This window comes from Onthophagus taurus, chromosome 3 (assembly GCF_036711975.1).
Source record: "Onthophagus taurus isolate NC chromosome 3, IU_Otau_3.0, whole genome shotgun sequence".
In the NCBI taxonomy this organism is placed as follows: Eukaryota; Metazoa; Arthropoda; class Insecta; order Coleoptera; family Scarabaeidae; genus Onthophagus; species Onthophagus taurus.
The window spans coordinates 4,533,115-4,552,607 of NC_091968.1; the positions used below are offsets into that span (position 1 = coordinate 4,533,115).

The 19,493-nt window shown below is 31.9% G+C and overlaps 1 protein-coding gene across 1 annotated transcript in view; it reads left to right on the top strand.

Annotated features, from left to right (window-relative positions):
* The first annotated feature begins 3,256 nt into the window (after window positions 1-3,256).
* Window positions 3,257-19,493, top strand: part of LOC111418640 (probable cyclin-dependent serine/threonine-protein kinase DDB_G0292550) — a 51,512-nt gene continuing 35,275 nt past the window's right edge. Inside the window, exon 1 of the mRNA XM_071194996.1 lies at window positions 3,257-3,781. The gene's annotated coding sequence lies outside the window, so the exon portion shown is untranslated. The remainder of the gene's footprint in view (window positions 3,782-19,493) is intronic.

Genomic DNA, 19,493 nt, shown 5'->3' on the forward strand with positions numbered 1-19,493 from the left:
ACGACGCCCAATCCATCTTTCTGGGTATTCTGTATGCAATCCCGTAGGACAAGCATAACAAGCATAATGAGCTGGTAACCCAACCCAACCCAACCATCTTGTTGAAACCACATATCTCTGTAGATATTGAGTGGCACATCTTCTAACAAACTTGTTAAATCATTTTGGAGGAAATACAAATAACATACGAAAGTATGAATTTTTTAAATAACTCGTTTTTTGCAGAAAAACGCAATAATATTTTTTAGGAAAAGAAAAATGGAAAGTGTTATACCTTTTTGGAATCTTGACTAAACAGGCAATCTTTTAAAATAACTTGCAAGGGGTGTTGTACTACTCCTTTGTTTAGAAATCGTGTGTCAAACTTAATAGACATAAATTCTTTCAACCTTAACTCAATCAAACTAATACTTTGTTTTGCAAAACTAACGACTTTTGTTATTTGATTTGTGACTGCTATAGTAGCATGGTAATGAGTAGGGCAACCAAAAATATGCTCAAAAAATGATAGTTTAAGCGCTTAAAAAATGCTGTATAAAAATCAAAATATGCTGTTTAAACATGAAAATATGCTCTATAAAAAAGAGTCTTTTCCAAATATTCCTATCAAATTTAAAATGTAGTTGTCTTTTAAATCTGTAGGCGAAGTTAAACAAAATAAAGTAGAAATGATTTCTATTTATATCTCGAGACATTTATTAGTTTGACATGTTTAAACTAAAAGACAATTAGAAAATATTGAACAATATACAAAAGACAAATAGAAAGAAATAGATAATAAAACAAATACAGATTCAACTTAAATTTTGATTACAATAAATGACAAACATCTCACCTAAATTATCAAAAAGGAAGCTTTGTCTGTTTGCACGTAAAACATTCTTGTACATTGAAAAACTTCGTTCCACTTCCACTGAAGTTATAGGTGCAAACTTAAATGCTAGTATTTCACTAACAGTGTATTTATTGTTTTTATTTCTGTAAATCCTGTACTTAAACATGTAGAAATTTCTTTCAAAATAGAAAAACCATGATTTTTTGAAATACACATATCCATTTTTTTCTTTACTGGCAGTTTCACTGTTTATTCCATTAATTAAGTCCTCAGGTTTTGTCACTATATCAACCTGTGCAGAAAGCGAAAGCCCAGTTGTTTCCAATGTTTTTATTGACGCACAAAGGAAGCCATAATTTGATGCAATGAAAATCAAATCTGATTTTATTGTATTGTCATTTAGTAAGGCCTTTGAAATTTTGATTGACGCAGCGTCCTCTTCGTCTAATGCATCAAACACATTCCTAATTATTTCGAAATTAGTTGCATAGTACTTTGCCGCTTCAATCCATGTTCCCCAGCGAGTAGTTACCGGTTTTGGAGGAAAAACAACACTAGGCGCTATTTCCTTAAAAATTGCTACTCTTGATGGCGCTTTTAAAAATACTTTTTTCACATTGGCGATAAGCCGGTCGATGTTAGTGTATGTACCTCGAATTTGCTCACAAACTCGATGAAGTCCGTGTGCAGCACAAGTCAAGTGTGTCACTTTTGGATAAAACGTTTGTATCGCCTTTGCTGCTTTTACCATGTAGGGAGCAGCATCTGATACAAAGAGTAAAATCATATCTCTGTTGAAAGTCTCACCCAAAATCTTAACAGAATCATCGAAATGTCTTGCAATAGTGCTATGATTCGCTTTATCAAGCACTGCTGTATTTAACAAAAAATTTTGTTTCGCAATCGACTCATGAGACTCTGCTTCTTGTGACTCGAGAGCCACAAGAAGCGACCGTTGATACATTTTCGTATGTGTTCTATGGTATTTTGGTAAAGTTCTTTAACATACTTTGTGCGAAGAGTAGTTTCAGATGGTACCTTGTACTCTGTGTATGACTCTAGGAACGATACTAATTTTTTGTTACGCATTTTATATAGAGGTATATCAGCTGAAATTAGTGCGCTACATAGATCTTCTGCAAATTGAATATCTTTTGATTTGGATGTGGAACATTCAGCAAAAAAAGGCTGAGTAGTTTTCTTCTCATTATTTTTTTTCTCTAATTCTATGTGTTTTAAACTTGCTAGATGCTATTTTACCGAGAATATTTTTTCGGCTGACACAGATTTGTTGCACACTTTGCAAAAAAGTACCTTACCATCAGTTTTGAACACAGGATATTCACGCACATATTGGGATAACTTTCCTGAACTTTTCAAATGTCGATAATTTAATATTCTTTAAAGAATTGAATAACTTTATGGTAACTTTATATCAAATTGCAAAATAAAATTCAAATATAAAATCAATAAAAAAATAGAAAAATAATATTCATTTATTTCCAAAAATGTTATATAATTTGAAAATATGCAATGTATGCTCGTATAGATAAAATAAGCAAAAATATGCTCTAACAAATACGGCTCAAAATTCATAGATTGATTTGAAACAAATTTCTATCTAGTCCATTTTATTCTGGAGGGTATGAAAAAAAATATACGTTTGCACCGTTTGCATATTTTTGGTTGCCCTAGTAATGAGGAACACATTATTAAAAAAGTCACTATTAAATTGCGAACATTTCTGACCGTAGTACCTAAAGATATGATGTACGAGAATGATTTTTAACATTTTCAAAAATATGTCTATTACCACTTAAGTAAAAGACATAGAATTTTTTTCTTATTTTTACCAGAACAGGTATGGGTTGGCCTCTCACCCTGTGCCCGCTTGACGTTGAGTTTCGGGACACCTGTATACTATATTCCATACATAATGGGCTCCTTTGTATGAAATTCCCGGTATATCATAAATCATAACAACCTTTATGGAAATTTTGTTTAGTATCAAATTTTTTAGTGGTTCTTAAAATAATTTTTACCTGATTTTTACCTGATACTCAAAGGTTGGGTTGTTTATCATTATGAGTAAGATTTCGTAGCCAAACTTGAAATAAATACTACAATAAATTGTTAACTTTAAATTTCAAGAAAACTCGTTGGAAAAGCTAAAGTAATAAGGAAGTTAGAGTATCGAAAGTGAAACTCTTCGCTCTTCGGACAGATATTTATGGTTTTCTGTTTAAATTTAGTAGAGTCTATTTCCAATTATCCCGTTTGATTTTATTATGTAAATTTCTCAATCATCTGCATAGAAATATTTTTTTAAATTTCACAACACCTTTGGCATTTCATTATTTTATTACCAGTTTTTCCGATCAAGATCCAGTTTATTTTTTTAATTTGTTCATCGTTCATTCCATTCCAGTCTCGTAGTATCCTTGATAAAACATGTGTCCGCGTTCGCTTAATTTATATTATTTCAATACGTTTCGTACGAGTTCTTTTATTAATTTTTTTTAAACGTTCAACCAAATTGGGTTATTTTAAATGTCGTTCGGACACCGACCAAAAAAAAAAAGAAAGAAAAAAAAACGTGGTTCTCGTCGCCGGTTTTCGTTTGGCCTTTGCATAGATGCGTAACGGCGAAAGGTCATCATCGGGTTAGGTATAGTAGCGGTGGCGAAGGAGAGAGTAAACGACTTCTTCTTCTTGTATTCGGTACGGAGCAGAAGAAGCACATCTTTTGCGCGACCTCGACGTCGTTAACTTCGCGAGCGCGAAGAAGTTAGAGTTCAAATCGAGTCTAAACAGTTCACGTTTCGTGATCTTCCGCGCCTCCACCTATTTTTTTAATCCCCAATTTAACAACTTTTAAATTAAAAGTGACCTAATGGGGAATCTTTGAAGAATAATTTAATTGTTGCGATTTAAAATTATTTTTGGGTAAGTTATTAACTTTTTTTTTTTGTTCTCTTTTAAATGTTATAATTAGTTTTTAAGTCGTGTTGGATTTAGAACGTGTGAAATAGTTTATTTCAAAGTGAATTTCTAATAGGAAGATTTTAAATAATTTATTAAATTAATTGCATTTTTTGCCAAATATTTACAACTTGCTAATTTGTTTGCAAAAAAGAAATTTTTTTAAACGGTGTTAAATAAGTAATAAGGAAGAACGCTACGTTGGTGTATTGAAAGTGAAATGCCACGCTCTTTATATATAATACATTTGTGGTTACATCTATGGTAAATTTGCACATCATTATTTAATTACGATTTATATTTATACTTTATAATAATAAATCTAAGATACGAAGTGGTTTATCCAACAAAATCTCCTCGGACAATAGACATCCACTTATCGTTTCGGAGAATCTTTAACTCTCTTCTTGCCTGATCTGATTGAGGATCTTGCGTAAATTCGGGGCCAATTTCCTGCGACTCTTAGACGTTTCTCTACTCCACTAATTGTATAGTCTTAGTAGATCCCGAAATCAAAACCTAATTAACCCGGTCGAAAAGCCACGCTCAATCCATCCTTTTCTATCGCCTTCTACTTCACTTCTTTATTTCTATTCTATGGTTTCATTCTATAAAGGAGTCGTTTACAATTTAATCCACCTGTGTTTGCATCGTTATTTAACTTCTAGAGGACGGACGTTAAAGGTGATTTCGTTTTTCTTCTTTTTAACGGTGTCGTCTTCTTCTTTCTATGGAGTCTCCAGGTCAAGGAAACAAGAAACGTCTTCGATTATCGATGAACTTTGCTTCTTTGAATGTAATCAAGGTAAAGATCCCATGTGGTTTTGCTTTCTATTTAATTTTGTATGTAATATAAATAAATTTTAAATTTTCTGGGTTTAGACAATGCAAAGGTACCAGTTTCTTTTGTTAGTTAGTGTCTAAAATGCGTACAAATAGGATTAAATCATTTTTATTATATCCTGTCATCCAGATGCGATAACCATCATATCCTATTAAGATGTTTTTAATAGCCTTGTTGTTTAACTACTTTCTCTTCGTTTTTGGAATATATGTGTAGCATGTTCCACCACTAATGCGTATCAGCTTGATGCTTTTTTTCTTTTCGCACTCATCAATCAAGCATGATACAGAAAAACTTTTAGACCACAAGTTGAGACAAGTTTTACCCTTAACACATCACCTTCTAACACTTTTTCTCTCAGATGCATCAATGTAGAGAAATATTCGAAAAACTGAAAAAAATAGAAGAATTCGTAGTTTCATAAGTGGTTAATGGAGAAAAACGGTATTTCGAGCACGATACAGAAGAACTTTTAGAACAAAAGTTGTACCAAATTTTACCCTTTACACATCGCTTTCGTATATTTTTGCTCTCAGATGCATCAATGTAGAGAAATATTCGAAAATCTGAAAATTAGAAGAATTTGTGGTTTCACAAGTGGTTAATGGAAGAAATCAGTATTCCGAGCATGATACAGAAAAACTTTTAGAACAAAAGTTGTAGCAAATTTTACCATTTACACATCGCTCTTTAACACTTTTGCTCTCAGATGCATCAATGTAGAGAAATATTCGAAAAACTGAAAATCAGAAGAATTCGTAGTTTCACAAGTGGTTAATGGAAGAAATCAGTATTCCGAGCATGATACAGAAAAACTTTTAGAACAAAAGTTGTAGCAAATTTGATCCTTTACACATCGCTTTCTTATATTTTTGCTCTCAGATGCATCAATGTAGAGAAATATTCGAAAATCTGAAAATTAGAAGAATTTGTAGTTTCACAAGTGGTTAATGGAAGAAATCGGTATTCCGAGCATGATACAGAAAAACTTTTAGAACAAAAGTTGTAGCAAATTTTACTCTTTACACATCGCTCTCCAACAGTTTTGCTCTCAAATGCATCAATGTAGAGAAATATTCGAAAAACTGAAAAAAATAGAAGAATTCGTAGTTTCATAAGTGGTTAATGGAGAAAAACGGTATTTCGAGCACGATAGAGAAGAACTTTTAGAACAAAAGTTGTACCAAATTTTACCCTTTACACATCGCTTTCTTATATTGTTGCTCTCAGATGCATCAATGTAGAGAAATATTCGAAAATCTGAAAATTAGAAGAATTTGTTGTTTCACAAGTGGTTAATGGAAGAAATCAGTATTCCGAGCATGATACAGAAAAACTTTTAGAACAAAAGTTGTAGCAAATTTTACCATTTACACATCGCTCTTTCACACTTTTGCTCTCAGATGCATCAATGTAGAGAAATATTCGAAAAACTGAAAATCAGAAGAATTCGTAGTTTCAGAAGTGGTTAATGGAAAAAATCGGTATGCCGAGCATGATACAGAAAAACTTTTAGAACAAAAGTTGTAGCAAATTTTACCATTTACACATCGGTCTTTAACACTTTTGCTCTCAGATGCATCAATGTAGAGAAATATTCGAAAATCTGAATATTAGAAGAATTTGTAGTTTCATAAGTGGTTAATGGAAGAAATAAGTATTCCGAGCATGATATAGAAAAACTTTTAGAATAAAAGTTGTAGCAAATTTGATCCTTTACACATTGCTCTCTAACATTTTTGCTCTCAGATGCATCAATATAGAGAAATATTCGAAAAACTGAAAGAAATAGAAGAATTCGTAGTTTCACAAGTGGTTAATGGAGAACAACGGTATTTCGAGCATGATACAGAAGAACTTTTAGAACAAAGGTTGTAGCAAATTTTACCTTTTACACATCACTCTGTAACATTTTTGCTCTCAGATGCATCTATATGTATAGAGAAATATTCGAAAATCTGAAAATTAGAAGAATTGGTAGTTTCACAAGTGGTTAATGGAAAAATTCAGTATTCCGAACATGATTCAGTAAAACTTTTAGAACAAAAGTTTTGTTGTAAATTTTATCCTTTACACATCGCTCTCTAACACTTTTGCTCTCACATGCATCTAGGGATGTGCCATGGACAATTGACTGACTATACGCCATGTGTTTCTTTTCGTTTGTTCAAACTGCTGCAGGGAAAGCTTATTGAGTGGATAACAAGGTAACAAAGAAAAGAAGATTAAGTAATCAAGATCAAGAAGATAACAGCTTAAATAACAAACAAGATATGTTTTTTAAAAATATGTTTAATGACGTTGCTCCTGAAGATGATTGAATGTAACGATCAAACCGGTAGAGCTAAAAATTAAAAAACCATCCATCCATCTATAAATACACATAATTTTATTTCAATTATATTAAATATAATAATGTCATCTATATTCAAGTAGCGATAGTAAAGTATTTTGTAGGTTTAAGTTATGAACTGCAGTGAACTGATTTTACCATATTTACTTAATTAGATTCATGGGATTCCGTGAATCATTTTTGACACGTAATTTCCTATAGTAGAAAAGTTTTTTTCGATAGTAACTTTTCGAATTTATAAATTCCTTTATCTGGGATCGATAAGTACCCCTCCAAAATTAGTTGGTTAATTTTAAAGTTTAGTGAATAAGAAACTAAAGTTTTATTGAAGTTTATATATTGGTCAATTGACCGATAATTGACCTAATCATATTTGACCGGTCAATTGCACAACTCTAGATGCATCAATGTAGAGAAATATTCGAAAATCTGAAAATTAGAAGTGTTGGTAGTTTCACAAGTGGTTAATGGAAAAAAAAACAGTATTCCGAGCATGATACAGAAAAACTTTTAAAACAAAAGTTGTAGCAAATTTTACCCTTTCATATATCGCTCTCCAATGGTTTTGCTCTCAGATGCATCAATGTAGAGAAATATGCGAAAATCTGAAAATCAGAAGAATTCGTATTAATTTCTCAAGTGGTTAATGGAAAAAAGCAGCGGTATTCCGAGCATGATACAGAAAAACTTTTAGAACAAAAGATCTAGCAAATTTTACGTTTTACATATTGTTCTGTAGCAGTTTTGTTTTCAGATGCATCAATGTAGAGATATTCGAAAATCTGAAAAATAGAAGTGGTTAATGGAAAAAATCAGTATTCTGAGCATGATACAGAAAAACTTTTAGAACAAAAGTTGTAGCAAATTTTACTCTTTACACATCGCTCTCCAACAGTTTTGCTCTCAGATGCATCAATGTAGAGAAATATTCCGAAATCTGAAAATCAGAAGAATTCGTAGTTTCTGAAGTGGTTAATGGAAAAAAGTCGGTAGTCCGAACATGATACAGAAAAACTTTTAGACCAAAAGTTGTAGCAAATTTTATCCTTAACGCATTGCTCTCTGATCTTCGAAGTATAGCTGATATTTCTGAACGTCACAATCTATAGATTAACCGAACAGATTCTCTTATCCAAACTTAATATTTTTGTAAACAACACATGTAGTAATACTGTAAAAATATTTTTAGGTGATTTTCTTTCCATTTTATGTGTATAAATTAAAACTTCGTTTTTTGCACTTTAATGGATTTTATTTATTGTTTTTTTCAACCGGTTTCGCTACATTTACATAGCATCTTCAGGAGAGTTACGTCAATTTGTTACAAAAGTATACTTTATCTTGATTCATTTGATAATTCCTTGTTTATTTCTATTGTTAAACTATATAGATGATATTTATTAAGTATGATTGAAGAGTTCGTTGTCAAAGTTAATTTAAATTAAATAAAAATAATAATAAATAAATAAAAATTAAAATTTAAATTAACTTTGAGAACGAACTGCATGACACATCACGTTTCTAAACAATTTTAATCCTCTTCAATCATACTTAATAAATATCATCTATATAGTTTAACAATAGAAATAAACAAGGAATTACCAAATGAATCAAGATAAAGTATACTTTTGTAACAAATTGACGTAACTCTCCTGAAGATGCTATGTAAATGTAGCGAAACCGGTTGAGAAAAACAATAAATAAAATCCATTAAAGTGCAAAAAACGAAGTTTTAATTTATACTGTAAAAAGTCTGCGACTATTAATTGATGACGCACTGAAATTTAATAATCACGTTAATAAATGTACCCAATTAGCGTACTGTAACTTAAAACTCATTTACAACTGTCGAAATTCTTTAAATAGAAAGCTTAAGGCTAAACTTTGCGAATCACTTGTATTATCGCATTTTAATTATTGCGATGTGATATGCTCTACTTTCATTTCATATCTTGCAAAGAGGAAGATACAAAGGGTACAAAATTCCTGTTTACGACTAATTTATGGTATTAAACGTCGGCAGCATGTTAGTGATCGATTGGTCGATGTAAACTGGTTGAATATGCAGAACCGAAGAATTTTGCATTCAGCCTGTTTGTATTATAAAGTGATAAATTATCAACAGCCCCCTTACATTTATAACAGGATTCGATTTCGAGCCGATGTCCATACATTGAATATAAGATTTGATTCTCCAGTATACGACCTTCAATTTTTTTAAAAATGCTTTAGTTACCAGATTACTAAAATATTCAATAATATTCCATTGGATATCAGAAAATCATTGTCTCAGAAGTCATTTAAACGGAAATAAATAATTTTGCATTGTTATTTGATGCAGGTTGAGAGCTCTCTGTGTTTCTTCTTGCCTTTGTTTTTATCTACGTTGTTGTCATTCTTACTGATTATTCTTATTTATTTACTATTTTTGATGTGCACGCTTCAGTTAATTCTAGTTTGTATAGTCGTTTATTAATTTGCTTTTGTTTTGATTTACTTTTGTTTTCCATAATAAATTTTTTTTTTCCTCTCTCATGGTTAAGTTGAAAAACGGTTTAAGACTGAACTTCGCCTTTTTTTTTCGCTTTTGTATTTTTGTTTCTTTTTTTTAAGTTTACAAGCATTGTTTTTATTTCGTATTACTAGTGAAAAAGTCATTTATTATTATTATTATTATTAGCTCTCTATTACCTTGCTGTATTGAACCAGTTCTATTAAGAATGAAATTTGCTGAATTTACTAATTCATTCCAAAGATTCTTCGTAATCTCTTTGTGAATATATCAAGGCTAAAGTAACAACAAACGCAAAGACACCTTTGTGAGCTTAAAACCTTTGAAGAAATAAGAAAAATGTAGGATTGAAAAAATCATAGTAACGATATTTTGGGAAAATAAGAAATTGTTTATAGCACTTTGAATCTTTATCAAATTTGCGTTGTAATTCTCTTTATTTCATTGTTATATTTCAATTCATTCTTGAGATACGAATTTTTAAAGTTATGCATTTCAATCAGTAACAAACAATTATACAGAGATGGGTTAAACAAATCATAACAATATTTTTAAAGAATAAGTAATTATATTAGATGTTCGTTATTTCAGTATTATATGTTAATTAGTTGTTGAGATAAAATGTGTTAAAATTGTTTGAATTGTTGATTCTAAAACGATTCATTTTAACATCTCATTCATTAACAATTCCAGAATGCTTATTCACCACCACGTCGTGTTTTGCCATTTTTTTTTATTACCTTCCACAAAGATGAAACAATCTTTTGACCGGTCAATGTTAGTCACGTCTAAAAACTACGCGATGCAACAACAATAATAAATGTTTTCCGATCGAAATGCGAAGGTCTCCTTCGTCTTCTACATCTACTTCCAGAAAGTTCAACGATCAAAAAAGATTATGTTAAATAAAATAACTTTTTTGGGATTGTTTTAACGATATTTTATGTACGTGTGATAAAAACTTGAGGAAATCAAGATCTTAATTTCACTTTGTGGTGGAGATGATTCCACGACCTGTCACCTTTTACTTTCACCTTTCTTCTTATCAACCACCCAGAGGCGGTGTTTGAGAGCTTAAGAAGTTACTTAGATGCCGGCTCTCGAATAGCAATCTCGCCATATATTAGCATTTTCTTTCTATCATGAAACTTTCTTCGATTATATATTATATTGTTTATCATATTTATTTTATTTTAAACTTTTCTGTCGTAATAAATATTTTTTTTATACATTATTGTTGAAATAATTAGTAAAGTGGTTGATATTACGAAATGGGGCACACGTCTATCTTTCTGGGGACTACCGTGGAAGCTGTAATTATCGTATTGCCACAGTCACCCGCAATAATAGTTGCGACTAGTAAGAGAGTGAGTTTAAAATGGGAGGTGACTTTACGCAATTCGCAAGAGTTTCTTTTGTGAATTGAACCTTAAAATTAGACTAGACTTTTTCTTTCATCTCTATTTATTCATGTCTATAAACAATAATTTTAATCTTTATTAATTTTTAATTAAAAGATATTTGCGTGGTTACACTATTATTAAAAATGTTGTAGTTTGTAATAAAAATAAGAATAAAAAGAGAAAATTAAATGAAATCAAAATCAGGAAGTTTGTGTTAAAATTGAGGATGATCTAACAATGGTTAAAAGACTGCATCGAATTTTAAATAACCAATTTAAATTGTAAATCCCAAAGTTGATTTGAAAGTCAATGTCATTTGAAGAAGCGAAATTTTTGTATAAAACTAGAAATCGTCGATTTCAACTCGATTTTCACAAACTAGATCTGTTTCTCCATCACTTTTATTTCATTACTTTTCTTTTTTACCATTACTTATCTAAGAAAAAAAATATATTTATTACTAAGCTGAAAAAGGCAAAATTCTTTTAACTCGAACTAGAAAACGAAATGAAAATAGAAGAAGACATCGTTGAAAAATAAAATGTATACGAACCTTGTACCGATTTTTTTCTTTCTATTCGTGCATAGAGCTAATTAGGAAGACGTTTACACCGTCATATTGTTGTGTCTCTTCTGATGAAACTCTTTTGCGAAGAAGAAAACCAAGTTGGCAAACAATTAGTTGAACGTTTTTTCAATGTCTCGAACCAAAAAAAAATTCTCGCGTATTAAAAATTAGTACTAAAAAGATTTCGTTTATATTTGGCTTCTCATTATTTAATAATTCTTTGTAGTATGAAGTGAATCTCGAAATGTTATACAACGAAACGACAATTATTATTATTTAAAGATTTCACTTGTGCGTGCAGATCTTTGAAAAGATGAGTGGAGTTACACTTTCTATACCAAACGAAGAAATCGGCAAATTATTATATAATATCATTTTAAAGTGTAAGGGTGATATCTCAATTCGATCTTGAGATACAAACTTTTACAATTCTTAATTTCAAACATATAAAGTTTAACTATAAATAAAGCAACCTTAATTACTAAAAAGATCAACAATTCAACTTGATAAAGCCAAGGCCACTATATCAGACGAGTACTATATACAGGGTGGTTCAGTTTTTAATCGGGAAACTTTACTAGGACGTAGTACTTGCCAAAATAACACAAGTTTTTTATATAAACATAGGGTCGCAACTCTTTTGTTTTCGAGCTATGAGCGATCAAAGTTGAGCTAAAAATTTACATTTTATTATTTATTTCGGCTATAAGTAAACCGAAGAATTTGAAATTTGGTATGTATTTACTACTGGTTAACATCTTGTTTTCTAGCATACCTTAAGCTTCCCTAGCGCCCTCTAAGGGGATGAAATTCACCACCCCCTTGGTTCTTTTTAGAAGAACTTTTTAACGCAATGCAATATTAACATAGAAAAATATGGGTTGTACAGCTCATTCTTTAGTGGTTCTTTTTTGTCTCTTTAGTTTTTCTCTTAAAATTGATAGTTTTTGCGTAAAAAAATAAAATATGTTACATTGCGCGGCAAAGCGCTACCTACTAATAAAAAACAAAATTTTAAGTTGGCTATGGAAGATGTAAACTTACCAGGATTTTGGGCTAACACAATAACACAAATTATTTACGATTTCGTCTCTTGACTTGTTTTCTCATTAAAGTAATAAAAAATTTAATTAAATTTAAGTTAAAATAATCATTCAAAAGATAAGTAACATTTAATAATAAATTAAATAGTATACTAAAAAAATGGAAATTACAAGAGAAAAATGTTAAAAAACAAACAGAAAACTAATTAAGAATCAAAATGAAACAAATTTATCAAAAAAACTCATTACAAAAATAAACACAATTAATTTAAAAATTGTTCAAAATGCATGCCATTGTTATCAATGCATTTTTGGCATCTTGTAACAACAGAATTAACTGCTGCTAATATTTGAAACGGATTGTTCCTTAAAGTGTTAGCAGCGTCTTTTATTTTTCCCAACAGTTCTTCCCGAGTGTTTATTGGAGCGGCGTAAACTAGATTTTTCATATAGCCTCACACAAAAAAATCTAAAACGTTAAGATCAGGAGACCTTGGTGGCCAGGCAACGGGACCTCGGTTTGCCTCTTGATAATTGACAGGACCTAGTCGTCCTATCCGTCTATGACCATGCACGTACGTTAGCGCTGTAATGCGATGGTGCCCCATCCATCTGAAGCCAATGTTGCTCCAGATCACCTAGAGGAACGTCCGATAAACATTCCGCCAAATCGTTTTGCAAAAAATTTAAAAACATCGTTGCGTTCAAACGAGGTGGCAAAAAATAAGGCCCACAGAGGTTATTATTAATTACACCCATCCACACATTAAAACTAAACTCTGTTTGGTAGGTTTTTGGACGTATTGCATGGGGATTTTCATGCTCCCAACTATGTAAGTTATGGTAATTTACGACACCCCTTCTTGTAAACGTGGCTTCATCTGTCCACAAAATCTTCTTACAAAAATTTTGGTCACGTTCAACAGACTGTACAAACCACCTACAGAAAGTTACTCTTTTAGGACCATCTTCAGGTCTTAAATTTTGTACAGGTTGAAAACGATAGGGTTTCCTGTGGTCCTTCTTCAGAGTTCGTAAAATTGTACTTCTTGAGACTCGTAAATTTTGAGCTTGAAGTAGTCTAACAGCTATGCGACTGCTTAATGTGCTGTCATTATCAAAAAGGTTTAAAATTGCTCTTTGGTTTCTGTTATTTTGATTATTTCGTACTTGCTGGGTAATTAAACCATATTGTCGAAAACGTTGATGTGTATTGATAAATACCTGAGGATCAGGACATCTTCTATTAGGAAACCTTCTAGCGTATTCTCTAGATGCCGCTTCCGCATTTCCATCACAAAAACCATAAATAAAATGAATGTCTGCGTATTCTTCTGTCGAAAATAATCGTGGCATGATCAATTTTTCGTAGTTTTTTAAACAATGATCAACAATAAAAAAATAATGATACTTTTACTTAATAACAATCAAGAAATATTTTCAATAATTGTCAACAATTAAGAGGATTTAACGTAACTAACAGCTCGTCTCAATACAAACATAAATTGTTTTTTGAAAATCAAAGCCAACTTTTAGAGTAATTTTAGCTAAGCATGGCGGTACATGGCACGACATTCCATTTTTTTACACAAAAACTATCAATTTTAGGAAAAAAACTAAAGAGACAAAAAAGTACCATTAAAGAATGAGCTTTATAACCAATATTTTTTTATGTTAATACTCCATGGCGTTAAAAAGTTCTTCTAAAAAGAACCAAGGGGGTGGTGAATTTCATCCCCTTAGAGGGCGCTAGGGAAGCTTAAGGTATGCTAGAAAACAAGATGTTAACCAGTAGTAAATACATACCAAATTTCAAATTCTTCGGTTTACTTATAGCCGAAATAAATAATAAAATGTAAATTTTTAGCTCAACTTTGATCGCTCATAGCTCGAAAACAAAAGAGTTGCGACCCTATGTTTATATAAAAAACTTGTGTTATTTTGGCAAGTACTACGTCCTAGTAAAGTTTCCCGATTAAAAACTGAACCACCCTGTATAGTATAATATATCAGACTGTATCAGACGAGTATTCATCTTTCATATACAGGGTGTCCCGCAACGATTGTACAAAACTGCATCAGCGTATTCTATGATCAAAAATAAACAAAAAAAGCCTAATAAACATAGGTCCGAAAATGGACCATTTTCGAGATATTCAAAGATTTAGTTTCATAAGTTGATATTGTTAACATCATGAATTTAAATTTGTTTTTATAATAATTAAGTCGTTACTATGATTACGATAAGTTGTCTAATCAAAAAAAAATAATAATACTTCACGAAATTATTATTTTACTATTTAATTTAATAAAACTATTAAGTATGGCTCCTATTAATTACTCCAAGGAAGAGATGGCGGATATGGTGTATTGTTACGGACTAGCTGATGGAAATGCGTCGTTAGCAGCTCGTCATTACGCGCAAAGGTTCCCGAACAGACGATTGCCTAATAGTCACACCTTTAGCAGACTATTTCTCAGATTAAAAGAAACGGGAAGCGTAACCCACAGCCATTCCACGGAGAGACATTACACAAGGCCGGTGGAATTAGAAGAAGCAGTTTTGAGAAGAGTCGATGAAAATGCCTCAACCAGCATTAGAAGAATTTCTGCACAAGAAAACATTAACAAAACAACCGTTCACCGCATTTTAAGGGAGCAGTTGCTTTATCCTTATCATTACAACACCGTTCAAGCTCTAACAGAAAATGATGGCGAAAAAAGAGAGATTTTTGTAGGTGGGCCATACAGGAGGAGGCAGTAAACGTCGACTTTCCCATAAACATTGTATTTACGGATGAAGCAACATTTACTCAAAGCGGAATTTTTAATATTCATAATGCGCACGTTTGGAGCGATGAAAATCCCCATGCAATACTAGAAACTCATCATCAGGGGCGATTCAGTGTTAATGTATGGGCTGGAGTTATAGGTGATCAGTTATTAGGTCCATTTTTTCTTCCAAAGAGATTGACAGCCGATGCCTACATACATTTTTTACAAAATGACCTTACAGAGGCATTTGATGAATTACTTCAACAAATTCTAGAAGATTGCTACTTTATGCACGATGGAGCACCAGCACATTATGCACGCGCCACTCGAGCATACTTAAATAACAGATTTGGCAATAAGTGGATTGGGCGAGGAGGTCCTGTCCCGTGGCCACCTCGTTCACCAGATTTAAATCCGTTAGATTTTTGGTTTTGGGGACATTTAAAACAAATTGTTTATTCTGAAGACGTTCTAAATGTGCAGGATTTGAAGAATAAAATTAGTAACGCATTTGACACAGTAAAACAAATTCCTGGTATCTTTGAACGCATTAGAAGTTCATTTAAAAAACGTATCCGTTTGTGTTTAGAAGTAAATGGTGCGCATATTGAACATTTATTATAACATGAATCTTTTCCAATTTGTTAAATATTCGTTGTTTTTATGCTGGTTGAACGATTTTCTTCGACAATCTTTGTTACTTGTTTTGTTAAATTATTAATGAACTGTATTAATTAACTTAATATTATCTTATTATTTATTAAACTTTATCTTAACCATCGTAACCATGGTAATCATATAATTACTGCATCTAAATCGTTAGAATTAATGATGTTTACAATAGGTCAGCTTATGAAACTAAAACTTTGAATATCTCGAAATTGGTCCATTTTCGGACCTATGTTTATTAGACTTTTCTTGTCTGTTTTCGATCAGAGAATACGCTGATGCAGTATTGTACAATCGTTGCGGGACACCCTGTATATGGCCTTGTGGTACAAAAATAAATCGTTTTTTCTTCAAAACTGCCAGAAAACTGAACACAAAAATTTTAAGAAGGAAATATTAAATAGTACTTACAGTAAATAAATTATCAACAAACACAAAAAAAAAATAGTGAATCTAATAAACATTAATGTACAAGGTTTATCAATAAAAATCAACCAGCTTCAATATGTACTTAAAACAAACTCGAATACAGAAATATTAAGAATTACAGAACATAGGATGTCAGAGACAACAATTAATACCTTAAATCTGCCAAAATACAAACTTGCGACCTATATTTGTAGAACATCATGTAGATACAGTGGAGTGGCTATTATTATAAAAGAACAATACCTCTTTGAGATATTTGATTTATCTGACTTTAATAAAGAACGATGTTTGGAGCTATGTTCAGTATTAATTCCAAAATTAAAATCGATAATTATACAAATATACCGCCCTCCTGATGGTGATGTCGAGGAGTTTTTTGAACGGCTGCAAAAAATGTTAGATTATACAACAATTACACAAACTAATAAAAATATATTAATACTTGGAGACTTCAATATTTGTGTAAACGAAAAAACAAAAGTGAAGGAATATTTTCTAAGTACTATGTCAGAGTATGGTCTGTATCTCATATTTGATGAACCTTCAAGGGTGGGGGGTAAAAGAAAAGCGTTTTAAAGACCTTCATTTAGGTGATCATTTGGCACAAAAAGCATCTTGTATTTTGACATCTGGAAAACAAGAAATTAAAATAACACAAAGAAGAAGAATAAACGCTACTAACATAGAGATTTTCAAACGTCTATTAGAAGAGAGCGATTGGTCACAAATACATAATACAAGTCTTAATGCACTGAGCCTCATCCGGAAGCAACCGCGGCTTAATTACTAAAAAGATTAACGACTCAACTTGATAAAGCCGAGGCCGAGGCGCCATTATATGATGATCAGTTTTAGGTTGATACAATCTTAATTACTGAGCTTTACCCGGGAGTAGCCTCGGCTTAATTGCTAAAAAAGATCAACGACTCAACCTGATAAAGTCAGGGCCGCTTACAGCCGAGGCGCTATTATATGATGACCAGTCTTAGGTTGATGCAATTTTAATCACTGAGTCTCGGCTGTAAGCGACCTCGGATTAATTGCTAATAAGATTAAGAAGTACATTTGATAAAGATGAGGCTGCTTGCGGCCGAGGCGCTACAATATGACTATCAATTTCTGATTGATATAATGTTAATAAATGAGCCTTGGCTTAATTACTAAAAAGATCGACAACTCAACTTGATAAAGCCGAGGCGCCACTATATGATGACCAGTTTTAGGTTGATACAATCTTAATCACTGAGTCTGCGCCTCAAGCTATTTCGGCTTAATTACTAAAAAGATCTACAAGTTTATTTGCAGTAGTAATATGATGACCAGTTTAATCATCTCTGAATAAAATGTTTGAATAAATTGTTTCGCAAAGATTTTCTTGGGGCTACAAACATAATTCGAACCTTTTTGTAAAGATTTGACTTGTACGTGTAGATCTTTGAAAAGATAAGTGGAGTTACACTTTCTATGCCGAACAAAGAAATCGGCAAATTATTATAAAATATCATTTTAAAATGTACTTCATTGTGATATCTCAATTCGATCTTGAGATACAAATTTTTACAACTCTTAATTTCAAACATATAACGTTTTTGCATACAACAATAAACAAAACATTACAACAATAATAAAAAGTACAAAAAAAATAATTTGAAAACCATATTAATGCATGGTTGTGACAAACAACATTTTTATATAGTATAACAAATGAAAGATAGGTACGTTCTTTATTCCGACATGGATAGTTCTGGTAGGTCCTTTCGCTTCAATCTATTAACAGTTGCCCGGTACAACAGATTTTTTGCAAGTCGGTTTGGATGAATTTGCAGCCTTTGCAGGTATAATACTTGTAATTTCGCTGGGCAATTATTTCTTTTACAGTAAGCATATTGAGGTCTTGATGTAAGATCTAATTAGGTACGAACCAAGGTGCGTTACATATTTGTCGAAGAACTTTAGACTGAAATAGCTACAACTGTAAAATGTTTGATTTGCTAGCGGTGCTCTACAATTAAATACCGTGTTCCCAAATAGGTTTCAGTATGGCAGTATGTATAAGCAACTTATTGTCTAGGCTGAGTTGTGAGTTTCTATTCATAAACCAGTGCATTTCCTGTATAACAGTCCTAGTTGAAGCTGTTTGGTCCAAATATGTTTTTTTCCAGGTTAGGTGATGATCTAGGTAAATTTATTTATTTATTTATACATGGAGTAGCGACATGACAAGTCCCATTAGGAGCAACCTCACAACTATACTATAGATATGTAATTTAATAAAAGGAACTACGTCACGACGATATGTACAAAAACAAAATTAATCCTATCTGGGTACAAAACTGAGGTGCTATGGTGCTTCGAATAACACGTCTAAAATTCTTTGGCGTGAGGGCAAGTATGATCTATTACTCTTTCCATCACTACGATTGAAAAATTCTTATAAGAATTGGTTCGAGCTGTTGGTGCGTAAAATAAGAAATCATATCGTAACCGATGAGGAGGAAGATGCAAGTCAATACTTGAGAGAAGATGTGAGAGAAAATCACTACAATATCTACGCTGCTGAAGCATGGGCATATGGTAGATTTGGCAGGTAGACTAATAATCTGTACAAGGATGCTGGAATCGATAGGAAAGGTATTTCAGAAATCTAATCTGAACTGTCTCTATTCTATTAACTTAAATATCGTAGGGAGGATTCCAAACAGTGCTTCCGAAATATAAAATACTATTTACAAAGACAATATACATAGAAATTATAAGCAATCCGTTAGTAAAGAAATTCCCAGATATTTGACTTCATTTTGAATAGGTAATGGAGCATTATTTGGAGCATTTTAATGTAATAATAGTAGGACAGATTCCTTTTTTTCGGATTTATTTTTACTCGCCACTGTTCAAGCCATTTTTCCAGCATCAATAAGTCATATTGTAAGTTTTGGGATGTCATTTCAGGAGATGTATGAGTAGCCATAACTATACGGGGCTCCATATAGAGTAGGCTCCAAAATACTACGTTGAGGAACTCTAGCATATATCGGTACTATCGGTAGCAGCGGCGAATGTCGGTCATTTTGTTTAACGAA